Source organism: Periplaneta americana, chromosome 17 (assembly GCF_040183065.1).
Source record: "Periplaneta americana isolate PAMFEO1 chromosome 17, P.americana_PAMFEO1_priV1, whole genome shotgun sequence".
NCBI lineage: Eukaryota > Metazoa > Arthropoda > Insecta > Blattodea > Blattidae > Periplaneta > Periplaneta americana.
The window spans coordinates 137,637,489-137,645,814 of NC_091133.1; positions in this window are offsets into that span (position 1 = coordinate 137,637,489).

The following is an 8,326-nucleotide window of genomic DNA, read 5'->3' on the forward strand; positions in this document are numbered from 1 at the left end:
AATTTCGAAAATTCATGAAGATTGAAAATTTTTGGAATTTTTGAAAATTTTATTACTTGAAAATTTTTGGAATTTTAAAAATTTTTTTAACAATTTGAAAATTAAAAAATTGTTTTAATTTTGAAAAATTTAGAAAAATTTTGAAAATTTGAATTTTGGAAAATTTTTAAAATTTTTTTTGAATTTGGAAAAAAATTTAAAAATTTTGATAATTTTTTCAAAATATATGGTTTTTTTAATTATGAAATTTTTTAATTTTGAAAATTTTTTGACCTGACCTTGACCTAACCTTGACGTGACCTTCACATGACGGTGACTTAACTTACCTGACCATGACCTCCCTTCATCTGACCTAGACCTGACCTTCACATGACATTGACTTGACATTCAACTGACATTGACATTGAACTCAGCTCGACCTGACCTTCACCTGACATTGAACTTTACCTGACCTTGACCTGAGATCGACCTCACCTCGAACTGACGTCCTGTCGTTGACCTGACATTGACCTAACATTCACCTGACTTTGGCCTGACTTTCACAGGACATTGTCCTGACCTTGAACTTGACCTGACCTAGACCTGACATTGAACTTACATTGACCTGAACTCGACCAAACCTCGACCTGACATTGACTTGACTTTCACCTGTCCTCGACCTGACTTTGACCTGACCTTGTCCTGACGTTACCTGACCAAGTCCTGATGTTATCTGACTTTGACCTCACCTTCACCTGACACATTGACTTCACCTTGACCTTACCTTGACCTGATCTACACCTAACATTAACATGACATCGACCTGACCTTCACATGACATTGACTTTGACCTGACTTTGACATGACCTCGACCTCACATCGACTTGAACTTGTCCTGACCTTGACATGACATTCACCAAACAATTCCCTGATATTCACCTGACCTTGACTGCCCTTCACCTGATATTCACATGACCTTGATATTGACCTTGATTTCACCTTGGCCTGACCTTCTCCTGACTTTGACATAAACTTGACCGGTCCTCGACATCACCTCGACCTGACCTTGTCCTTACGTTGACCTCACGTTCACGACCTCGACCAGAACTTCACATGACATTGACCTTGTCCTGACCATGACACAACCTTTACCTCACCATGTCCTGACTTTCACCTTACTTTGACCTTGACTTGATAATTACCTTGATCTGACCTTGACTTGACTTCGACATTAACTTGACCTGACCTTGTACTGACGTTGACCTGACATTGGCCCGACCTTCACCTCACTTTCACATGACATTGTCCTGACCTTAACCTGACCTCGACATGACCTTCACCTGATCTTGACCTTGACCTGTACGCGACCTAACCTCGACCTGACAATGTCTTTATTTTCACCTGACCTCGATCTGATCTTGACCTGACGTTGACCTGACTGTCCTGACGTTACTTGACCTTATCCTGACGTTATCTGCTATTGGCTGACCTTCACCTGACCTTGACCTTGTCCTGACCTTCACATGGCTTTGACTTGACCTTGACCTTACCTTGACCAGACCTACACCTGACCTTAACATGATATTGACCCAACCTTAACCTGACGTTGACCTTGACCTGGTTTTGACACTACCTCGACCTGACATTTACCTCACCTCGACCTGACCTTGTCCTGAAATGGGCCTGACCTCGACATGACCTTCATCTGACACTGACCTGACATTCACCTGACCATGACATGACCTTCACCTGACCTTTACATTGACATGACCGAGACCTGATCTTCACATGCCCATCACCTGACCTTGACCTGACAATGGTCTGATTTTCATATGACATTGTCCTGACTTTGACATGACATTAAATTTGACCTGAACTAAACATGACACTGACCTGACCTACACCTGACCTTGAACTTGACCTGACCTCTGCCTAACTTCGACTTGAATTTCGCCTGACCATGACCTGACGTTGAAGTGAACTTGTCCTGACGTTACCTGACCTTGTCCTGACGTTATCAGACCTTCACCTAATCTTGACCTGACTTTGATATTGACTTGACATTGACCTTACCTTGACCTGACCTTCACATGACCTTGACTTGTACTTCACCTGACCTTGATATGATATTCACGTGACTTCGACCTGACATTCATCTGACCATAACCTGACCTTGACTTGACCTGCACTTGCCTGACTTTGGAATTACCTCGACCTCACATCGACCTACCTTGTCCTGACCTAGACCTGACCTTCACCTGAACTTGACCATCATGTTACATTCACCTGACATTGAACTTTCCATGACCATGACATGACCTCATGACATTGTCCTGAGTTTGACCTGACCTTGACATTACCTTGACCTGACCTTCTCCTAACCTTGAACGTGACCTGACGACCTAAGCTCGACCTGATTCACCTGACCTCGACCTGACCTTGTCTTGACGTTACCTGAACTTGTCCCGACTTTCACCTGTTCTTGACTTGACCTCGACTTGTCCTGATATTGACCTGACTTCGACCTGACTTTCACTTGACCTTGATCTGACTTTCAATTGACCTTGACTTGACCTTTAACTGACTTCCACCTGACATTGAACTGACCTTCGCCTAACATCGACCTGAAATTCACCTGACTTTGACCTTGACTTGATCTCGACCTGACGTCCTGATGTTAACCTGACATTAACCTGTCCTTCACATGACTTTGACCTCACCTTGGCCAGACATTCAACTGACGACTTGACCTAGATCTGACATACAACTGCCCACCACATGACATTGACCTGAATATCACCTGACCTTGACCTTGACCTGATCTTGTCCTGACGTTATTTGATTTCAGACTGACCTTCACCTGATCTTGATGTTGAGCAGACCATGACCTGACCTTGACCTGACTTTGATCTTGACTAGAAATTGACCTTACCTTGACCTGATATACACCTGACCTTCACATGACATTGACCTGACATTCACCTGACCTTGATCTTGACTTGACCGTGACCTAAACTTGACATGACGTCCTGACGTGGTCCTGACTGACATGACCTTCACCTGCCTTTCAAATGACTTTCACATGACCTTGACTTTGACCTGAACTTGGCATGACCTTCACCTGACATTGACCTGAACTTCACCTGACCTTGACCTGACCTAGTCCTGACGTTGACCAGAACTTCACCAAACCTTGACCTTCACCTGACCATCACCTAACCTTGAACGACATTGGCCTGACTTTGACATGACAATGTTCTGACCTTGACAGAACCTTGACTTTGACCTGACCTAGACCTGACATTGCCCTAACCATTACATGACCTTGACTTTGATCTGACCTACACCTGACCATCTGACGTTGACCTTCACCTGATTTTCACAAGACATTTTCCTGACCTTCACCTGACCTCGAAATGACATTGACCTTACGTTCAACAGAAATTGACTCTGACCTGAGTTCCACCTGAAATTGGCCTGATTTTCACCTGACCTTGACCTGACGTTACCGGACCTTTGCCTGACATTCACCTGACCTTGAACTTGGTCCGTCCTTCACCTGAAATCGACCTGACCTTCACCTGACTTTGACCTCGACTTGAATTTGAACTTACTTTGACCTGACCTACAACTGACCTTGACACGACATTGACCTGACATTCACCTGACCTTGACCTTGACTTGACCTGACTTTGACCTCACCTCGACTTGTCTTTGTCCTGATGTTGACCTGACCTTGACATGACCTACACCTGACATTGACATGCCCTTGACCTACCTTTGCCTGACATTGACCTGACATGCACCAGACTTTGACATTGACCTCACCTCCACCTGACCTTGTCCTGACCTTCACATGACCTTGACCTCACTTTGCCTGACATTCACCTGACCTTGACTTGACTTAGATCTGACATACAACAGACCTTCACTTGACATAGGTCTGACCACCTGACCTTGCCTTGTTTTGAATTTGACCTGACCTTGACATGGCCTTCACCTGACATTGACCTAACCTTCATCTGACCCTGACATGAACGTGCCTGACTTTGAAATCAACTTGACATTACGTCGATCTACCTTGTCTTGACCTTCACATCACCTTGGCCTGACCTTCACCTGACATTGACCTTGATGTTACCTTCATCTGTCATTCACCTTGCCATGACCATGACATGACATTGTCCTGAGTTTCACCCGACCTTGACCTTAATTTGACCTGACCATCTCCTGAACTTGACGTTGACCTGACTTTCACATGACATTGTCCTAACGACCTGGCTTGACCTGACGTCGACCTACGGTCGACCTGAAATTGACTTGACCTTGACCTGGCGTTCACTTGACATTGACCTGACTCTCACTGACTTTCACCTGACAATGAACTGACCTTCGCCTAACATTGACCTGACATTCACCTGACTGACTTTGACTTCACCTCGAGCTGAACTCGACCTGATGTTGACTTTACATTCATCTGACTTTGACCTGACCTTAACATGACCTTGACCTGACCTTAACATGATCTTGTGATGACATCAAATATGTAGGCTAAGGCACTTGCCTGCCGATTCAGAGTTGCGCTCGGGCGCGGGTACGATTCCTGGTTGGGTTTTTTCCAATTCTAAGGTAAATGTCAGGTAATCTATGGCGAATCCTTAGCCTCATCTCGCCAAATACCATTTTGTTATCACCAATCTCATCGACGCTAAATAACCTAGTAGTTAATACAGCGTTAAACAACAAAGTGAAAAAAAGATATCAAATTTCCTGGGGAAATTACAAGAGCTTGTGGTGGCGAAGGATTTAAGGTGCCTATGATGTTCAAGGAAGGGAAGTGCTACAAATGGCAGATAAGTGAACATATTGGTGTATTCGTCACATGACATTACACAGGAAATATCAACATGGATATTTGTAAACTGAAAGTGTATTTTTGTGTAATCAAGTGTTGTTTTGTATAAGTTATAATATTATAAACGTTAATCTAGTGAATACTTATCTGCCATTTTAGCACTTCCCTTCCTTGAACATCATAGGCACCTTAAATCCTTCGCCACCACAAGCTCTTGTAATTTCCCCAGGAAATATGATATCTTTTTTTCACTTTGTTGTTTAACGCTGTATTAACTACTAGGTTATTTAGCGTCGATGAGATTGGTGATAACAAAATGGTATTTGGCGAGATGAGGCTGAGGATTCGCCATAGATTACCTGACATTTACCTTAGGATTGGAAAAAACCCAACCAGGAATCGAACCCGCGCCCGAGCGCAACTCTGAATCGGCAGGCAAGTGCCTTAGCCTACATATTTGATGTCATCATATGTGATAACACCACAATCTCCTCCTAAGTTACTTTCTTTATTGTTCTATTACTGCAAAAATCATCATGTGTTATAGGGTTCAAAATTTTTTCCTAAGATGTTGTATGTTTCAAAACATTAGATATAACAGCGTAACATTGAGTGCATAGTTGATCATGCTGCCGTTGTTTTTGTAGTAGAGGAGGCCTACTGTAGAAATTGTATCAGTGATTCAGTGGGCTGATATTACCTCATATTTTGTGCTAACTCAAACTAAATTAATCTAACTTAACTTAAATTCTTGAAAATACTATCACAAAAATATTCAATATGTATAAATATTTATATTAACAGAATAACTAACATAGATTTTAAAAAGGCCAGTGACGTGCGGTGGCCCAACGGATTACCCAAGCAGCTGCGTAGTCAAGTTTTCTTTTCCTTCCTACTATTTATATTTGATTAAAATACTTATAAAATTACTAATTATAAAAATACATTGGTATTTGGCACCATTTTTTTTTACAAAATCTATAGGCCTAAGATTAGGCCTACTGCAACTACTGCCTATAATTAAAAATACTATTATAAAAGACTACTCTAGTAAGTCGTGCCGAATTATTTCAACTTGTTGGGAAAACATGTGGTAATCGTCGGCCCAGAAAGTCATCAAGAAATTTTGTGCACTTTGATGATTTGGAAAAAAAATGCTGCAAGCCCAGAAAGAGTAGCAGAAAATATACGGCATTCAGGAATACTTGAAGCACTTTGGGACCAACCTGTGCTTGGGTCACTGAAAAGGCCCATCTTTTAGAATTGCTAAATGATACCTTGGGTAAGGTAATTAATATTATTAATTAAAACAATTTTAAATTTATATCATAAAATCAGTTACCATTTACCTAATGTGCAAATAAATACAGTACCACTTTATTAATACATAGACCTAGTATGGTAGCTACCTACAGTGTGTGATAAAATTATTAGGGACACTTGGTAAAAGTAGGAATTTTATGTTCAAATTCACATAAAACACACGTAATTTGGATTTTCTCAACTGGAAAAGCTTTATTACTCTAAATAGTGTTTTTATAAACAATATTATTACATATTTAATTGTGTAATAATGAATGTGGAATGATATAAACAAGAAAACTAATATTTTGTCACACATCCCTTTGCAGCAATTACAGTTTTAAGTCTCTTTGGAATACTAGAAATGCATTGGATACAATTGTTTTTAATTTCTTGGCCGTGATGCCACACATTGATAAGTTTTTCTACTTCAAAATTCCAACCTTGTGTACACAAAATAAATTATTGGCACTGAAAAGTGATTAGATTAGGTATGTAGTATTATATTAGATTATGTTAGGTTAGAAGATTAATCCAGTCTCTACAGTAATCATATCCCATCTCCTTCAAATCCATTTTAATATTACCCTCCCATCAATGTCTCGGTTTCCCACAGGTCTTTTCCCTCCAGCATCCCAACTAACAGTCTATATACATTTCTGGATTCGCCCATACGTGCTACATGTCCTGCCCATCTCAAACGTCTGGATTTAATGTTTCTAATTATGCTAAAGAAACATTTTGACGTTCCAAATTTGTTGGATACAATGCTTTCAATTTGAGAGAGAAACCATATTTTAAAAGATTATTCTTTTCTATCAAGTGTAGGACTTTCAGTACATTAAATGATGCAACATGCATTCTCTCACACTCAACCATGTCTGGGAAGTACAACTGCTTGTTCTCTACATTTATTTTACATTTACATTTATTTCGGATACACTTCAAAATGTGGACTGTCTATAATGAAAAAGAGCTTTCTAGTCAGTTGAGGTGGATTGCTAAGGAACGATACTGCTTTCCTGTTATCTGAAATAAGTGTTGTTACTTCAAAACCAATTTCTTGTAATTCAAGAATTACATTTTTGAGAATGATGAATAATGCATCGTCATGAATATTACTGACAGGCAGAATATGGACAACATCTTTATAATGTGAAAGTACACTGTGAATCATGAAAACACATGCACTTGTGGCACATTCATCACTGTTCATTGCAGTACCTACTACCTTGCCTTGTTGAAAATCCAATTGGGGTTTAATGTGGGCCTCATCCAATGACAATAGAACTAACTTGTCTTCTGGAGAGAGTAATGAAAATTTAGCCTACTTGTCATATACTGCAGAAAATTGTCATTTTGCTCCTGCAGAGGGTTTGTTGAAAGCTTTGAACACACTATTTTCAAAGTACGTGGAGCAGGAAGAGTTAAGTTATTGACCCATGTATGAATTTGTAACAGTGGGGAGATATACAATGAACCAATGAAGAGAAGATCAATAATTCCCAGGAATAGTTTTTTACCCTTTACTTAGGTAGTAAATGTAGCTGTTCTTTTAAGAAGCTCAACATATGATTCTTCTCAGGAAACATACTCCCTAAATGTTGGAACAAACCATCAAGAACCGCCAAAGTTTCATCAATATCTTTGCTGTTATACATGGTGGAAGACGCATATACAGAATGTGCATTATGTATCAATGTTTCAATTTTTGTAAGAGTATTAACATGCTTTGGTAATGACATCTCTTTACAGCATTTGATTCCTACATTATTGACAAATAATGAAGCATACAAATTTTGTGTTATTCTAACACTGCAAGAAATATGAGGGTTAGGTTCATAGTTCATTAGAATGAAATACATGCATGTTTCTTTTATTATGAAGTCCCATTCAATATTAAGTCTATTGCCATCAAGTTTCAACTTCAATTCATCAAAATCTTTAAATGTAAGGTGACTGTAGAGTATCCAACGCCCACTGAACGAATATTTCACTTTAATCACTGCCAATGTTGCGGTATAATCGTATATGCAAGGTAGGCTATAACAAAAACCTAAACTAACCAAACCTAACCTGTAAAATTGGCCTATGTCTCTATAGTGGGCGGGACATAAGTAACATTGACCGGCCATTTATTTACAGCATTGCAGACCTACCCTAACTAGAAATGAAATCTATAACTAA